At 36.6% G+C, this 19,402-nt stretch overlaps 1 long non-coding RNA gene across 1 annotated transcript in view; it reads right to left on the bottom strand.

Annotated features, from left to right (window-relative positions):
• Nucleotides 1-13,114, bottom strand: part of LOC145982944 (uncharacterized) — a 47,619-nt gene extending 34,505 nt beyond the window's left edge. The window contains exon 1 of the long non-coding RNA XR_014441210.1: nt 12,992-13,114. This is a non-coding gene — a long non-coding RNA (uncharacterized LOC145982944). The remainder of the gene's footprint in view (nt 1-12,991) is intronic.
• Nucleotides 13,115-19,402: the final 6,288 nt, after the last annotated feature.

The raw sequence follows: 19,402 nt of genomic DNA, 5'->3' as shown, positions 1-19,402 counted from the left end.
GCCATTATGGAGGCCAAATCTTGTAAACACATGGGCTGGAGATTTGAACCTTGTTTATGATGTACTTGGTGCAATATTCACATTCTTGAATCCTGAATTCAATGCACTTTTCTGCCATTATATAGTAATTATTATTCACTATATATAATGTTCTTTAAACAGAAGTTCACTATTTTTCCTTGCACATGGCACAAAATTGGCCATGAACATGGTGACTGTGCAAATCCTGGCATCACATGAAACCCACCTGTTGAATCCTGTAATTTTTTCATGATAGATTCTGCTAGTTTTTGCAACTAGTATGATCAGAAATTGCATTCTGTTACTAACGTAATGCAATGGAGTCTCAAATGTTTTATTTTACAGTACAGTTCTGCAAACATACAATTATAGTGTGTAGTTTTATTTTTCTACCATGTGTTATAAAGATACACATACAAAAATTCAAATTGTGTAAATCAGCTTTCTTACCTCGCTTGAGTACTTAAAATAAGTGCCATATGTTGAAGAAGCTATAGCTAATTATCCTGAAGTTGAAAAGATATCAATAAATTATAATAGGCAGAAACATGATAGCTTAATTGCATCTACGAAATGCATACTCTTGGTTAGGGTTGCCAAATATCCTTCATTGTGCAATTTAGTTTTGTTCCTGTGAAAAATTATATATTATTTCAATGTAATATGTAATGTGAATTTAAATGTATGAAATATATCACCTGTGTGTTGGTGTAACGGGTTTCTATGTACCCATTCAGTGTGCCCTGTGTTCTGTGTGCAAAAAGAGAAATATGGCAACCCTTATAGATCCACCAACTCATCTGAAGCCCTAGAACGGGAGCAGTGGCGCTGGTGTCGCTAGTTAAAGTTACGGGGAAGCCTGTAGTTCGCATATTTTCCGAGGTTTCAGAAAGCTTGGTGGATCTATACCTTTGTGTATGTGTAAGTATTTTCTTCATCTAGAATATTTCTCGTGCGGAAAAAGAAAATCTGAATAAATTATAAACAGAATTTTTCGGATAAATTTAGCTACTTGTTTTTGCCTAAAAATGTCTTTTAGGAACTCATTGAAGACAAAAGATTATTCTTATTACTTTTCACGAAATTCTAATTAGTTTATAAAAATAAATTTATTTGTCTAAAAGATAAAATATTGGCGTATTTCTCCAAACGAAAGAAAATGGAAACACAAAGCAGAAGCAGACGAACGGTGGTTCAGAGAATGCTGTGCGTTGCCACGGTAACGGCATGATGAAACCATGTGATGTCACGCTCCCGGCAATGCTAGCGCTGCAGCGACAGGCAGAAGAAGCATGCTAGCAGACAACAAATGATTTTCACGGGAGGTATAGGAACATTTCCATCTTATATCTAATCTGTGGCATCACAGGTCAAAAATGCTGGCAACAGCACCATGCTGCGCTGTCTGCAGGCATGCGCTAATTCAACCCAGAGCCAAAACAAATGCACTGTATTGTGTATATTATTCACAATTAAAGTTTATGCCAACGTAGGATCCGAGCACTTCGAGTTCAGTTTGCCGCGGGGCTTCTAGAGTCAGTTGTCAACATGCTGCCAATCAGAGTTCCTTCCTGCCAAGGTTGTTCCTGCCTGTAAGTGTTGCCACCTATGAATCAGAACTTTGTCAGCATCATCAGGCTCTTGAGCCTGAGTGGCAACAGACATGTTGCACCAGAAAATTACCATCTTAAATGGGCTGAAACCTGTAAAACATCCACAGATTCGGGGGATGGCCCCTCTGATAAAACGTCAACATTCTCAAAATTCTTCAAACTGACTGTATAAAGCATTGTAATACTCCAAAAACTGAACCTGTTCTGCAACACAACAAAAATGCCTCATTAACCTTTACACCGCCGAGCGGGTTTTCGAAAGTAACCCCTCTCTGGTCACAGCCTTTGCACGCGATTTTTAAATTTTTGCACTTATTTCAGAAAAACGTTATATCTCTGAGACTATTTGAGCAATCTACTTCAGCTAACTTTTGTTTGGAAGCAAAAACATTGGAGCACGCGACCATATGCAATTCAGAATGCCCAAGTGAGAAAACGGGGTTGAAACGGGCAAAGTCCCCAAATTTCAATGAAAAAATTAAATATCTGTTGTTCGGCCCCTCTTCTCCAGTTATTTTGGGAAAGGGGCGCAAACTTTTGCATTGTTTTCAAAGAATGTACCTTTTGCAACAAAATGAAACTTGTTTCATGGTCCTTGCTCTCATAGAAAGTTTAGAATGATGCAATATTTGCAACAATGCAATGTCAAAAATATCCCGTTGGGTTACATTTGTGAGCAAACAGTACGAAAAAGAGACATGATAAATAATGTTGCACAGCAAAATAACTAGTGTTATGTAATATATGTACTCACCACCTAGTTGCCCACGTGGAAAACCTCGAAGCATGGGTACAAGCACAGTGCAACTTTGCACTCATGGTATGTTTTCCTAGTTTTCTTTTGTCGGTAACAAACCTTGCACCTTCTGCATGACGTAGTCAATATAGGCCAATGCCTGTTAGCCGAAGCTTTTCTTCTCACCATTTCGAGGGGTGGTGGGATATCGGCACCAGGCAAAGGCCTAGAAGGACCAGCCTGCTCCGCCTTCCCCCGTTTAGCCAGCTCCTCGATCAAACTTATCCGAAAATCACGATGTGAGTGATTTCGGGAGAAGTGTTTCAGGAGATGTGAGCATTTAGGATGGACTGGTTTACAAGGTAGAAGAAGAGTTTGTTCGTCCACTTAATTGTTCGTCTGCCAGTCAGATAAGTACATGTCATCCTGTCAGCTTTATCCACGTAACCCATATGTCTATTATAGTCCAGTATAATTTCATGTTTCAATGGGTTGCCGTGGGCGTCATCGAAGTTCCCTTGTGCAGGGGGGGGGGAGGCTGTGGTAATTCGTCAACACAAGGGCATCACGTTTGTCGCGCCACCGTACAGCTGTCAAGTCTGCCTTCGTACGTACGTCCGGGTCACCACATTTTGTCTTGCTTGTCTTGAAGTCAATGGGCATGGAACGCTGATTCTTATTGACAGTCCCACAACATTGCATGCGCTTTGTTGCGAGATCATCAAAAAGTTCGGGGGAGGTGAAGTAATTGTCCATAAACAATTTATGGCCAATCCTTTGAACTCTCCTACTTAGTTCGATGACCAGGGCATGGGTGGGTGTCACAGTTCCAGTCTGTCTTGCCCTGTCCTTTCCAAGATAAACTAGAATATCAAAAATATATCCCAAAGTGTCACAGAGAAAGTATAGCTTGATGCCAAATTGCTTGTGCTTCTTTGGAATATATTGTTTGAACAACACTTTACCCTTGTAAAGAACAATAGCCTCGTCAATGGATACGTGTTCAGTGGGATGTACAAGTCAAGGTAATGTTGTCTGAAATGTTCTAAAATCTGCTTCAGTTTCCACAGTCGGTCCTTGATCTGTCGCAGGAGGAGATGAATTGTCAGAAAAGTGAATGAAGCGAAGAATGTGCTGGAAACGATTCCGAGAAAGGAGATAGCCGACCCAGGGGATATGGAAAAGTTTTTTCTGCCAGTAAGATTCTATGTAGTCATGTCTATTGTGTCAGAAGTACAGCTTGTGCCTCTATCACTCCTGACATTTTGGGACGAACAGTGTAGAGCTTCAGACACCGTGTTTTGAAATTCATTGAAGAGAACGGTCATCATTTTGAACATTTGCTCCTTTAAACATTTATTTGTGTACCTCAAATGATAACTAATTTGTAGTAACATACTTAATTTTGTTGTTCATATGAAATTGTTCCTTGAAACCAAAGAGTTGGAACAAATTAATATTATTTATTGTTCCACAAAAACATAAATTGCAAACAATTTTCTTTTGCCGAATTCTTTGCACACATTTTTTTAATAAAATTCGGTTATGCAATGTTCTCAATGGAAACCAAAACTGTTATTACATAAAGGGAACAAAATGAATCTGAAACTACCAAATGTTTATAATTGCTCGAAGTTTGCAATTTTTTACAAAATTTTAAATTTTTCGAACAAAAAATACTTCTTTTTCAACAAGGAATCCAAATATGTAAAACAAATGGGGGTGTTCTATTTGAAATTTCACGATGAAATTTTTGCGGCATTGACTTACCCCCTCAATAGTATCAAACTTTTATTCTGTGCAATTTTTCGATTGGATGCATTCTGCATGCGATATTCCATACTATTATTATAAATGGACCACCCGGTATATATTCTACCAGCTTTGACCATCCAAAATAAATAGCCTACTTTCAATGGAGTGCCCAAGGAGGGGTTGGTTGGGGGTCGTAACCCAATACCTTTAGCCTAGTATTCCATAAACAATTACGTCAAAGGAAAAACAGGGCTTTATTCTTAAAAAAGTTTATGTACCCTCCATCCCCTCCCTTTCGAAACTCCTAGGCATGAAACTGCCTATCTTAAGCTGCATGTACTGCTACATTTAAAAAATGTGGGGGGAAGCTCAGTTTTGGAGCTGACAATACCAACTGGTCAAACCTTTTGCAATGAGATTTCACAGATTTTCAATTGTCATACCTTGTAATTTCAATTTCTGGTAAGTCAAGTATTTAAACCTTATGTTACTATATTTTCTGAGGCTTTATTTAACCCAAATTTAAAAGAAAAAGACAAGACTTCATTATTGTAAGTATGGAATGTAGTTTAACCTTACTTTGCAATGTCAGAAATTTGGCCTCATATTGACCAAAACTAGTTGAATCTAAAAGTTGAGATTTTTACTGTGAGTTAGGTTCATGCAGGACTTCCTTTATGCCAAATTTCAGAATTTTTGAAGAGGACCCATCTGAGATATTTAACCCAGAAAAATGTCAAAATTCAATGAATGGCCATGTTTGAGCCCATGCTGTAAATAAGGGTTAAATTTCTAAGCACTGATATTTTATTTACAGACACCCTGCAGGCAGGTCTACACATGAAAAAGAAATCAAGCCTTAGACTAAACCCCTTTGAAAAATCGGGATTTTGTTTCAATTCCCTAGCTCTAATGGTTTTTGAGATATTAAGGTTTTTGAAAAGTGCTAAATGAGCAAAGAAAGCCATGCGCCATGTTGGAAAAATGGCTACTCCAGGAGAACTAAAGACAATAATTTATTTTGAACACTGGTTTTGATATCTGGAAACATGTACAAACGTATGTACAAAAAATGATTTTTTCCTAAAATGGTCATGCAACCAATTATTTCAAAATTGGTTCATTTGGCATGGAATGACCCTGTTAGTACATAGGATCTCACCAGCAATAAATTATTGTTACAAGAATGATAGACATACACTTTCTGGAATTACTATTATTTTCGTCATAATATTTGTTCACAAATTTTAAAATTCCAATACGTTCAGAACACTTTGGTTTACACATCAGTTTCCTCAATATATTTTGTAATATTGTAAAAAGTATGTATGAGTTATTGACTTTTCTGTAGAAACGATAATTTTCTTTAGTGAATATACAGTTTCCAAATGCATGTATTTCTTCTACTTTTATATCACTTTTGCTAACCATGACAATGAATGGTTTATTTTGTTATTATGTTATCTAGAGTTGCTTTGTGCCACTTTTGTCTAATTGTGAGAATGATGAGCAGGGTGGGTAATGGAGGAGCAGAAGGATCCATCCTCCCAACTAGGAGTCTTCCCTAGTTTTTGTTTTTAGTCCACTTTATGCACAGATATGCTAATCAAGACTGGACCTGAATCACTAGTGCCTTTGCCAGGTAACGAACTTGGGGCCCTTTGATTACAAGGCAAGGTGGATTGATTAAGTCAGGTTGATTTAAATCACTTTAAATAAATAATTTATAGAATAATGTACATAAGGTTTTTGTACACATCAGAAATACTTTAATCTTGTAATCATTTAATGGTGTTCATTAGGCTCCAAGATTGATTGATTGATTTAGTTTATTTTACTTCGCGTTTTGTGCCTCTTGGCTAATTTGCGAAGATGGGGATGAGTGATGAAATGATAAAATTGTTGAATGGACATTCACAAACAACCAAACCCGAGCGGGTTAGATATTGAATTATTTGGTTAATTTTTACAAAAGTATTAATTTCAAGATTGGCAATATCTTTGTCATTAATCAAAACTGTTGTATCATCTGCATAAGTAATTACTCTCGTATCTTGATATTCAGGGATGTCATTAATGTATAAGATAAATAGCAGTGGTCCTAAAATTGATCCCTGAGGAACACCACTAATAATACTTCTCATGTTAGAGGTGATCAGTGAGAGTTCCACGTATATACGAGGGGCGTTCAAGTCAATCGGGGACTTTTTTTTCCAGGATTAAATAGATGCCTAGGCTGGATATTTTGTATGCAGCAGGAACTGGCAACTGTGTGCTGTTACTGGTAGGCGGCGCTCATTTCCCAGGCTTCTGCATAGACCGTTATTCAAGATGGCGGACAACAGTGTGAACGTCTACATGGAACAGCGTGTTGTGATGAAGTTTTTAGTGAACGAGGACAGAAAACCTGCTGAAATTTACAGAAGACTTCAGGCTCAGTACGGACATGAGACACACTGTCGCAGTAAGACATTTGAATGGTGTAAGCGCTTCAAAAATGGCCGTATCTCTATTACTGACGATGCCGGTCGTGGTGGATCACAGCCCACGGCAGTCATTCCTGGGAACATTCAGCACGTGGAATGTGCCTTTTGGGATAAACAGGGGATTATTCACGTTGATTTTTTACCCTATGGTGTCACTATCAACAGTGAGTATTACTACTGTGTTCTGCGTGATGTGCATAAGAGTTTAGGGAAGAAACGTGCGGGTTTCATCACAAAGGGTGTTCCCTTTTTGCAAGACAATGCACAACCACATACCGCTCAACGCACATTCCACACATTCCAGGAAATCGGCTGGCCTGACTTAGAGCCAAGTGATTTTCACCTGTTTGGACCCCTGAAGGAAAACATTTCAACACTGATGATTAAGTGAAGAATGCTGTCCTACAATGGTTCCGCCGTAATGATAATTCTTTCTATGCCGAAGCATTCCAGGCGTTAGTTAAACGCTGGGATAAGTGTATAACTGTAGCAGGAGGTTATGTGGAAAAATTAATCAAGATACCACACTTTGAAATTTGTTCTTCTATTTCTTAAAAAAAAAAAAGTCCCCGATTGACTTGAATGACCCTCGTATTAAAAGGTATTTGTGTATATTGCATTCTTTCCTGTAGATATGTTTGTATTAATAAATGTGGAATCCCTTTTATTCCATAGCTATAGAGTTTGTCCATCAGAATTTTATGGGTTACTCTATCAAATGCCTTAGAGAGGTCAAGGAATACTGCATTAACAATTTCATGATTTTTCAACGATTCAGATAAGTAATTAATCATTTGAGCAACAGCTGTATTTATAGATTTACCTGAGAGAAATCCATGCTGACAATTATTTAATACATTGAATTTGTTGCAAAAATTTTGTATATTTTTAGATATAATTGTTTCAATAATCTTTGAGAATGTAGAAGTAAGTGAAATAGGTCTGTAGTTCTCATTATTATTTTTATTTCCCTTTTTATGAATAGGTACAACTTTGTTAGTTTTCAATATTCTAGGAAAGATTCCAGTTCTGATTGAGGAATTCACTGCATGAAGCAATGGCTTCTCAAAAAATTGTGAACAGGTCTTTACTAAATCATTTGACCATTCATCTGGACCATAAGTCCTTTTTATTTTTTATTCCTCTTATGACTTCATTAAGTTTGCTTTATTGTTAACTGAGATATAAGTATACTATTTATAACATATTTATGTGTTGAATTCAGAGTTGTATCATTATCAACATTGTGATTTGTATTAGGCAAATGGGCAAAATATTTGTTGAATGTGATGCATATTAGTTCTGGTTTGGTTATTTCTTCATCATTAATTATAATTTTTATGTTATCCTCATATTTTATGGTTGCTTTTCGCCATTTATTTATAATACTCCAAACTGTTTTTTGTTTATTAGTAGCATTCACAATTTCATTACATATTTTCTTTGAATTATGTTCCTTAATGGATTTTCTGTATAATTTCCTTAATTCTTTATATTTATTTTGATACTTGATATCTTTGTGGGTTACGAACTAAGTATATTCATCATTCATTTTTTCTTTGAGAAGTATTATATCATTAGTGAGTGGGATTTTAGTAGAATTAGGGGTTACTTTCTTAGTTATATTGGGGCATGTTAAATTTAAGTAATAAATGAAGTTACTAACAAAATATTTCATTGGTATCAGTAAGATTGAAGATGTCTTCCCACGTTTCATTGCTCAATAGTAGTTTAAGATATTCTATATTTTCCATGTTTTTTGTCTATATTCCATTGAAAGTGTTGGCATGTTTTTGCCATTTAAATGTACAAGTTGAGCAGTATGATCGAAGATTAGGGTGTGAACAACTTTGACAGTTACACAGTTTCTGGGAATATTGGTTATAACATGATCAATTAAAGACTCTGTAGTTTCGGTAATTCTTGTGGGTTCATTTACTAGCTGTTCTAATTTGTTTGATTTTAATATTTCTAGGTAAGTTTGACTGTTGCATTCCCGTTTCAGAAGATCAATATTCATATCACCTAGTATAATTAGTTCATTCATGGATTTGGTTGAATTGTCTAGCATAATTTCAAATTTATTTTGTAGTGTTCGCCATGCTAGCTGGAGCAAGAGATAAGGGAGGTATACCGGTGTGGGTCGGAGGATGTACTGTCCCAGGCACTGGCATAGTGCAGCTTTGATTGCCTAGGTGACAGCACATTACACAACATCCCCCTTCTTTATTGAAGCTGTGTTTGTTTGCATATGCTACATAAATGTTACATCTTATTACAAAACATTTTAAACAAAGTTTCTGGCTCTTAATTCAAATTGAAGAACAGTAATCTTTTAACCAAAACATGAAAATTGCACATTTAACTATTTTATCCATAACAATCATACCCATTAACAAAAGAACAAATAATATCTTAACCTACGTAATCCTTCATCCATCCTGCATATCCTTCGAGGATGCATATACACCGAACTTTCAGCTTCTAACTTATATTCTTTATTAACAAATGTCTAGAAATTTTAACAGTAACTTCTACTTGTCCTTGAGACTGACTATGATATGGCGAACCTGTCTGGTGAATAAAGTTATACTACTTAGCAAAACAACGGAATTTGTACTGAAACTGCGGTCCATTATCAGATCTAATTACATTACAAATACCATATCTAGCAAATATTTGCTTCATTTTTGTGATTATCACATCTTCAGTCATTTGTTTCAACGGAAATATCTCAAAAAACTTTGAATAGTAATCTGTGGCAATAAGGTACCATACACCTTTACATTTAAACAAATCTACTCCCACCTGTTGCCACGGTCCATCAGGTAAACTTTCCATTAAAAATGGTTCTTTACAGTTACCTCTCATTTCAATACATTGAGAGCAGTTTTTCACTAAAGCATCAAGTTGTGAACTAAGCCCTATCCACCATACTCACATCTGTGCTCGACATCTACATTTCGTTATACCCTGATGACCTTGGTGTATGAATTTTAAAACCTCTTGTTGTAGCAAACCTGGTATTACAATACGAGAACCTTTAACAATATATTATGTATTATTGAGAAATCTTAATTTATATTGATAGTAAGGTAACAGTTCAACTGCAATTTTATTTTTCTCAGGCCAACCATTCAAAGTATAGTACTTACGTTTCTTGCATATGTTATCATTTACTTGACCCTTTAATTTTGTCTAAGTAAGAATCTTTCACAGGACAGTGTTGAATAACAAAATTTACACAAGCATGAACTTCTTCACCTAATTCCTCTCTCTCCCAGCTATCAATAAGATTTCTGGACAGAAAATCTGCTAATATAAGTTCACGGCCTGGTACATAATTAACTGTATAGTCATACATCATTAACCTTATTCTAAATCTTTGGAATCGAGGAGTTAATTCATCAATGTTCTTAGAACCTAAAATCTGAATTAATGGTTTATGATCAGTTTCCAAATTCACTTTTAGACCTGAAACATATTCTGAAATTTTTTCCATACCCCACGTTAAAGATAAAGCTTCCTTTTCAATCTGTGATTACCTTTGTTCTGTAGGTGTTAATTTTCTAAAAACATAAGCAACGATTTCTCTTTTAGTACCTTTCATTTGAAATAACACAGCACCTATGCCATATGAAGATGAATCTGCACTGCCAATGCACTGTTTACTAGGATCAAAATATGCTAATGTTGGGGTTGTAGTTAGAACTTGCTGTAGCATTTTGTAACTTCATTCTTGTGCTGCACTCCATGAAAATTCTACACCATCTTTAAGCAAACCAGTTAAAGGTGCCAAAATATCTGATTTATTTGGAATAAATTTTCCTGCATAGTTAACCATACCCAAGTATGTTTGAAACTCTGATTTGCAAGTAGGCCTTTCCATATTTACAATAGATTTTACCCTCTCCGGGTCTATCGAAATACCTTTCTCAGACAGGATATGACCCAAATACTGAACTTTAGTTACACCAAAAATACTTTTCCTTTTGTTAATAATAATACCTTCTGCTTTCAGTTTATTTAAGTTCATAATATTTATTATTTCATAATAATATTTATAACTGTGATAATAATACTTATAATTTTTCTACTATTCAACTTTTATCATTTGCCCAACCACCCCCCCCCCCTGCAAAAAATTTTCGCAACGACCATGCATGTTTATTATTATTGTACATTAAGAAATGGAAATTTCCATAATCAACCTCTAAATATTTTAAAATTAGTATATATATATTTCTTAGAACTCAATGTGAAAATTCAGTTGCCACGTGAAAAATTTCAGGCACTCTATATTCTGCCATAAGAAGGCAGAAAGAAATGACTAAAAAAAGGGAGCCATACACCTCCCCCTTCCCCTTCTTGAGATATCAGGGTCTGATGGCAATCAAACATTAAGAAATGTTTTTGTTTACCATGCATATTTAACCCTTAACAGGGCAACCAGTGTATCAGACACTGTTGCCATATTTTTGTCACATACTCCAAACAATACTTCCTTCGAAAATGATATTTTTTTTACTTTCTTTGTTTCTCTTTTTTCCTCATTTTACAATATTTAACTTTGCTTGATAAAGAAGGTCAGGCGTAAAAAATATTTTCCAATTCACTCACGTAAATGGGCAAGCAGTGTCTGTCAGACACAGTGTACAATTGATACATAAAGAAGTCTACTTGGATATGTATTAACAAATGTTTAATAAAAAATAAAGTATTTAATAAGACATCACATAAAAAATATTATTAACGCGAAAATAGAAAAAATGAAATATATATGAGCAAATAAAACTATTTCCTCACACTACCTTCTGGTCTAACATGTTTCATATACTATGCTTCAAAAAATACAACATGCAATTACGATGATGATAAATATAAGAATTATGGACATAACAATGATCATTAGGTTAAATATCATGCTACTCACTTGTTTCCACAGCGATGAAACACAAAAATCTCGCATTAGAAGGGCAAAATCCATTTAAAACAATGTGGTGTGCATTTATTAGACAAAAGTAAACTTGCAGAATAGTTACTTTAAGTAGCTTCTCTAGTTCTTGGGTTAATAATGATAACTAGGATGATGGAACAAAACTTACACATCAATGCCTTGACCACCTCTAGCATGGATGTCAGCAGCAGGGAAAGTTGCATTGAGGGGGTTTCTTTTTATTTTTTGCAAAGGGAATAAGTTCAATTTTGAACAGAGATAATACTCTGTAAAGCTAAGAAAGAAAAAAAATCAAAAACTTACCATTTTATAAAAGTTTTAAAACAGTCAAATACTACAGCTTCTACTGAAGATGCAGCATTTAAAAGGACACAGGTCAAAAAATTCCTGTTACATACTAGCCCCTTCTAGTTCGTTGCACTTTTTGACTACTAGTACTGAAGAGTCTAGTTGATTACATGGTGCAATACTGACTTGTCAATTTGGTGTCTGCACTGTTTGCACTACCTTCCGGACTGGCTGCCAGAAATCACACATGTCGACGTTTCCCACAATTGTTCACTTTATATGGGAATGTTCTGAATCACCGAGTAAAGTTCCTGGATTCTGATAGATCAAGTAGTCATCTAGTGTCACACAGGAGATGTAACATCTGTAGTTGCCACACAAGAAATAAAGAAAAATTCATTTTTTGGTTCAGTGCGACTTACTATCATATATAAGCATAAATTCGAAATTAGTTAATTTACTTACGTAAAGTGAGTATATAGTTGTCGTAGACGACGTTTCGGTGGCAACTGCTCCCTTCTTCAGGCCATGAAGTCTGCTATTACGTGCACACGTAAAGCTTCGTCATTTAGAAAGGATCAAGGTATATGTATGGACAAGTTGAATGTTAGGATGACTAATGACTAAAACATGGTAAAACTGCTATAAAAATTGTTAAAACCCGTAATGTTACTCTATCACAGCTCCATGTTGACAGGAACAACTATGTTCAATTACTATTAAAAAGTTGTTAAAACCGGTGAGGTTACCCGAACACTGATACACGTAGACAGGAACTGGTCATGAACGTTTTCAGTTGATATTAGCTCTTGGAAATGTGTTCTTGTGAAGTAAAATACGTCTGTTACCTTAGCGTGTTACTTTACTGTGTAGCAGAACAGCCCGAAGGCTTTGCGCAAGTGAATATAGCACCCAAAACAACTTTCCACAACAAGAGATATAATTTTACGTAGTTAGGTTCTTGTTAGGTTTGGTAGTGATAGTTATTTTCGACGTGTTCCTTCACTATTGTAGTGTGCATATAAACAGATTTTACTAACAAAAAGCTGCAAAAATACTCTGAAATTGCAGGTTTTGGTAACAGTTTGATATAGGCAAAACAAATTTCTTCAATTTTACAGGAGAAAGTACTTACGGAACTGTTTCTGTAGACTTCTGAAAGGTCGTGGAAGTGTTTTCTCCCTTTGTTCAATTTATTCGGCAGGTAAAACATGTATTTTTCGACATTAATGTCTCTGCGATGCACAAAAGCTCTTGCCTTCATTACCTTCGACTACGTGAACCAAATGTTCCGTGCGTTTGATGATGTAAGCCCCGGTCAGCGTTTCCAACGATGCCATTGTTTTCCCAGAACATGATAATTTTAACTATGTTTGCCTAACCTAACCTAACCTTGCCGTGAATAGTTCGTAGGGCTATTTATGAATGGTTTGTGGGGCTATCCATGCATGGTTCGTGGGGTTTTGGAACCCGGAATTTTTTTTTTTTCGGTTAAGATGGTTTGAAACACTGCATACCCACAGATGATAGACAACGCTGGTCAAGATTTTCCTTCTTTCCTTCTTTCTTTCTTTCTCCTTTCGTTCTTCTTTCTTCCTTCTTTCTTTCTTCTTTCTTTCTTTCTTTCCTTCTTTCTATCTTTCCTTCTCTCCTTCATTCCTTCATTCTCTCTTTCCTTCTTTCATTCTTCCTTCTTTCTTTCTTCTTTCTTTCTTTCTTTCTTTCTTTCTTTCCTTCTTTCTTTCTTTCCTTCTTTCCTTCATTCCTTCATTCTCTCTTTCCTTCTGTCCTTCTTTCATTCTTTCTTTCTTCTTTCTTTCTTCTTTTTTAAACATGTTTTTAATGTGTTGTGGCGATTAGATAACTACTATTATTAATATCTGCCCGCCCCAACTTCACTCTCCCCTTTTGTGGTACGAGTGAAGAAATTAAGTCACCTCAAAAATCTCGTTTATTTTTTTACGTATTACTTTCCGCCTGCGCTCAAGAGACCCGATAGATATCTCGGCATCTGTCGAAGTTCTTGATCGCGCGTGCGTGATTTCAGTTGCCGTCTAGTCTACGGACTAGAGAGTACGTACAAGTTCTTCAACGAAGCCTCACGAAGCCTCCCTCCCCCCTTGTTCCGGAATTGCCTATCTTACGCAACAGTTAACGGGAATAGTTAAAATGGTTCTTGGTCAAGGTTTATTTTGGCCTACGCAATAATTTGGTGGAGTATCATTTAATTGTATACACAAACTAGACCATCGTGGAGTTTCATTCTTGTTATAATACTCAGTTAAAAATTGTGGGCGTCTTCATATACTCCGAGGCTAACCGCGACAAATAAGAATTCCTTCAAGTAGAAGAAAACTGGTGACTTACTTACGGCGAGTATATTCAGAGTATAAGTATGAGTGATTATTTCTCTACATAATATGTACTGTATATACCTATATTTTTAAATTTGTGTTAAGAAAGAAAAGTGTGAGTGAGAGAATGTGTTGCGTTTGGATATTAAGGCTTGAATATAATTACCAGTGGCAGCGTAAAAAAGAAAGGAAGAGGTGCTTTAAAATATAATGAAATGGGATTAATCGTATTGTGAAGGGATTATTATTGTTGGGAATTTTGTACTGAATTAACATTATTAAGAGTCGTTAAAAGCTTTAAACTAATTCGAAATTAACATAAAAACTATGTCAATGAATGCCTGTTAATACATTAATGTTGTTACTTCGCTTACATAGTTTATAATAAACACCTGTTAAAAATATAATTTTTGAATCCATTAAGAATTTTCCCTTTGTTACAAATACAGTAAGATTAGGCAAGTGAATGAATGTGGTTATGTGGGGTTCAAGTGGGCGCACGCAACTTGTCGGAAAGGGGAACTAGACGATTCCCCAACTTTCTGACAAGATTGCGTTAACCCAGATTTAGCGTTCGAGCAATTGAGTTCTTTCTTCCCGTATAAATTGTTTTAGTAGGACCTCAAAGAATGGGAATATGTAGGATGTTAACGTATTGTGGAGTGGTCGGTGATAAATAGAGATTTTAAAAAATAGAAAGAGAGAGAGAAAATGTAAAAGGGGGATTTTTTTGTTGCCCTTTTTTCTTTTAACTTATCTTTAATGGACGATTTCGAAAAAGGGGTTATTAGAATGCTTGTAAGAGGTACTTACGTTGTGACTACACCTTTAAAGAAGTTACGAGAAAAAAATCCATTTTCGATTTGGGGCCACATCAAGGTTATGTTTACGTGATCTTCAGGGTGCGAAATCGCTATATATATATATATATAAGTATGTGTCAATTATTAAATAATCAAATTATTTTATAAAATACAATATATTATATCGACTATCCATTTAAAATTCGATTGCAAATTTAAGAATATAATATAGGCTACTACGAATGCAATGAACAATGCTTTGCGTGACTAAGGGCCAAAAATTAAGAGACATTAAGAAGATAATTGTTTCCTGTATAAAATTCCCATCTAAATTCTATTACGTGTTTTATTAATATATTTATATACAGTACTTTGTGGTAGCTGACGAAAGGCGATGAGAAATGGAGAAGTAATAACAAGTCGGACTATTTTTTGCGTCCTGAAGATTGCTGGGTTCAGTGTTCTTAGAGATGAGGCTCTTTGTTGTCCGTTCCTTGTGTATGTTTTGGATCTTATTCCAGTAAAGTATATTCGACTCCCAAACAAATTGTTTATGTTTGTTGCTACAACCAAAACTCTCCCCCCCCCCGGAAAGTTTGGTGGGGGAAATTTCAGGGCAAGATCGTTGGTGGGGGGAATTCCCCCTGTCCCCCCAGGATTTCGCACCCTGGTGATCTTTGTTTTTCTTATTAAAGAAATGAATTTGGTTGAATAACCAGACATTGTATTGCGTGCGGATTTCTTGAGAGATATTCATGACTGCCGAAATACTGGAAGAGCGGTGGACTATTTAGACGAAACGCACGTAAACGAGCCTCCCCGATGGCATATGTGCCTCCATCGGGTATTGAACCCGGTATCCCTTGATTGCAAGGCAACGACGCTACCACTGCACCATTGGGGAGGCCATGGAGCTATTTACGAAATCAGGACTTTCATTTTTTTCAGGGCGGACAAATAAGGCGTTGCGAAGAGTACATTAACTACAAAACCCAGGCCGGAATTCGAAACGAGACCCCTGACGTGACGTCGTAGCACGCTGTACTCAGAGGGAAACAAGATGTATATTTAATAATAATAATAATGCTTGGCTTGACAGCCCCGAAATAAGGTTTCAGAGAGAGTATGCTAATTTTCCTGCTTTTTTCCTCTACTATACGTAAATAAGCTTTGTGGAGGCGCGTGCATCGATAGTCGCGCGTCACAGTCATAGATTAGGACAACGTTGAATCCGTACGTTGTTAGCATGGAGGTTGTTATGTTTGGTTCTAGGAAATATACTGTCTTTGCCCCCCCCCCCTCCTCCCAAGTTTTGGCACCTTGCGAACCCAGTTTTGGAAACCAATCGCCGCCAATGAACTTTAGGCATTTATCAGAGAACAAGGTTGTCCTCGCGTTGTGCGATAAGGGAATCATGGCGGCCAACTTGACTATTCTGTTCAATTCAAAGCGAATCTGTGATCAAAGTGAAACATGCTCTACGTCAAAGCAATTGAATTGAATATCTCGTCTGTCTTTTCATTCTACGAAGCCAGGGCGAGCCAGGATTTTACACGAAGTTTATTCCTTTTATTATTTTTTTCTATCCATAATAGGGTATGCCAATTTTTTTTAATCAGAGTGACTATCTTTACCAGATGGTGAACCAAGTTTACGTCGGTGTGCATTTATTTTCGTGCAAGAGACTATTAGTACTGTTTTTCTGTTTGCCATCGAGTTGAAAAAGTACCGCACGGTGCTCTGATACGGACTCGTGCTGCTAACATGTCACGTGAGTATGAAGGGGTATTACGTTCCTAAAACACAAATAACTGAGATATTTGATGCCAAGGAATGGCCCACGTAAGTTAAAGCCTGGGTAACAGTTTGATATAGCCAAAACACATTTCACTCGTCCATTTAGTCTTTTTTTACATTCGTACTTACCTATTATTGGTAACACTTTACTATAGGGGTGACGGATTTCTTACTTTTTACAGGGGAAAGTACTTACGCAAATCATTTTCTGTAGCGTTGTGGAAGTTCGTGAATGTAGTTTTGATCCATTTTAATGCGAATATCTCTGTCCGACACGCTGTTTCTGCTGCCGCCATTTGCTTTCTGCATGAGAGCACAATGTTCCATGTGTTAGGTGACGTAAACCCCGTTGTTAGTGTTTCAAACTCGCCGTGTTTTCACTATAACATGACGTGTCGAGTATTTTTTTTTTAACTATGCTTGCCTAACCTAACCTAACGTTACGGAAAATGGGGGGGGGTAACACTTTACTATACCTGAGACAGATTTCTTCAAATTTACAGGAGAAAGTACTTACGCAAATCATTTTCTGTAGCATTGTTGATGTTCGGGAATGTAGTTTTGATCCATTTTAATGCGAATGCATGTGGTTTTCTACGTAAATCTATTTCTGACGTGCTATTGCTGCTGCCGCCATTTGCTTTCTGCATGAGAGCACAATGTTCCATGTGTTTGATGACGTAAACACCGTAGTCAGTGTTTCAACCCTCGCCGTCTTTTCGCTATAATATGATGTGCCGTTGTCCGTATATGCTAAATTGAATGAAGGGAGTGCTAATGGAACCTAACCCAACAGGCCTAACCTAACCTAGTAGGCATACCTCGTCCCCGTGATGGTTTGTGGGGCTATCGTGAATTTTTGGGCTAACGTCAATGGTTTTTGGGGCTAACATCAATGGTTTTTGGGGCTAACGTCAATGGTTTAATAATTACTCTTTATGTCGAAAATTGAACTTTTTTCGTGAAAAAATATCGTGAAGTGTTTTTAATTTTTTGGTACTACTTTACTATACCTGAGACACCTGTCAATGATTTATTTCACACTTTTTTACATTGCTAACGTACTATTCCTAAATTTTTAAAAAAAATTGGTAACAGTTCGTTATATCAGAGACACTTTTCTTCAAATTTACAGGAGAAACTATTTACGGAAATCTGTAACAGTTTCATACATCGGAGACACATTTCTTCAAGTTTACACAAGAAACTACTTATGGAAATGAGTTTCTCCCAAGGTGTACCAGTTATATAAGCCGGAGACACATGAAACTAGTTTATTTTCAAATAAAAATCATTTCTACTTACCTCATATGCATACCGGAACATTTTTCAAGCTGGGGATCACTTTTTTTTCCATGAAGAAAGCGTTATTTTTAACATTATAATCATTTATTGGTCGTTGCTAATTCGGCGGGCAAATCTTGACTCACGTTGTCTATCGTCAGCTGATGTGCAGTGTTTCCAAACTTATGAACCGATAAATGCCGCACAAACTATTCACAAAAGGTTTTTAAGTGAAAATTTAGGCTAGACTCTACTTTACGTCCTTATCTGCATGGTGATTGCTTCTTTGCGTTCGTGGTGCAGCACCCGGCATCTCTTCGGCTAAGTACCTTTTTCTTTTTACACTTTCTGTTCACGATAGCCCCACTATCCATTCACGAGGTCGAGGTATGCCTACGAGGTTAGGTTAGGCCTGTTAGGTTAGGTTCCATTAGCAATTTCACCCCTAAATATGTATGTGCTTCATCATCTAAAAAAATTCTCAGTACGTTCAATTACGCATATCCAGACAACATCTGTTTTTCTCGATTTACTCCTTCAGGAAATTTTTCCTCGCTTTGGGATTTACGTTGTTGAATTCCTTATAAAATAAGCTTTCCAACGATATATGACACGTATTCCTTAGGAAAAGGACCTAAACTAGAGTCTTACCTTACATTGGGAAAAAAAAAAACCGCTCACACGTCATCTTGTAAAACTACCGCGTGGTTGCTACACTGACAGGGGTTACATGATAAGCTTTGATTCACATAGTCGACGGTAATGGCGGCACGAGCTATCGTACAACGGAGATGCATGAATGACGAAAAATACCTTACTTACAGGCCAAATAAGTTGCACGATTCGTAAAAACAATTTCCCCGGCTCATCTTTCTCATCTTTTCTCCTGTAAATTTGAAGAAATCCGTCTCCGACTTATACAATCGTTACCCTCCAAGGTTTACAACGTTTGTCGAGGTATTTTCTTTCATCGTGGAATATATTTGACCGGGAAATCATGTATGGTTCGTGGGGCTATCAGTCAGCAACCCGGGCTATACGTCAGCTACCCGTGCATAATGTTTAATTTCCAGGTTAGGTTAGGTTAGGTTAGGTTAGGTTAGGTTAGGTTAGGTTAGGTTAGGTTAGGTCAGGTCAGGTCAGGTCAGGTCAGGTCAGGTCAGGTCAGGTCAGGTCAGGTCAGGTTAGGTTAGGTTAGGTTAGGTTAGGTTAGGTTAGGTAAGGTTAGGTTAGGTTAGGTTAGGTTAGGTTAGGTTAGGTTAGGTTAGGTTAGGTTAGGTTAGGTTAGGTTAGGATGGGTTGGGTTGG

The sequence above is a fragment of the Lepisma saccharinum genome, unplaced genomic scaffold (genome assembly GCF_977018435.1).
Source record: "Lepisma saccharinum unplaced genomic scaffold, izLepSacc3.1 HAP1_SCAFFOLD_479, whole genome shotgun sequence".
Lineage (NCBI taxonomy): Eukaryota > Metazoa > Arthropoda > Insecta > Zygentoma > Lepismatidae > Lepisma > Lepisma saccharinum.
Note: the sequence above shows the minus strand (reverse complement) of the source record. Positions and strands in the feature narration are given on the sequence as shown.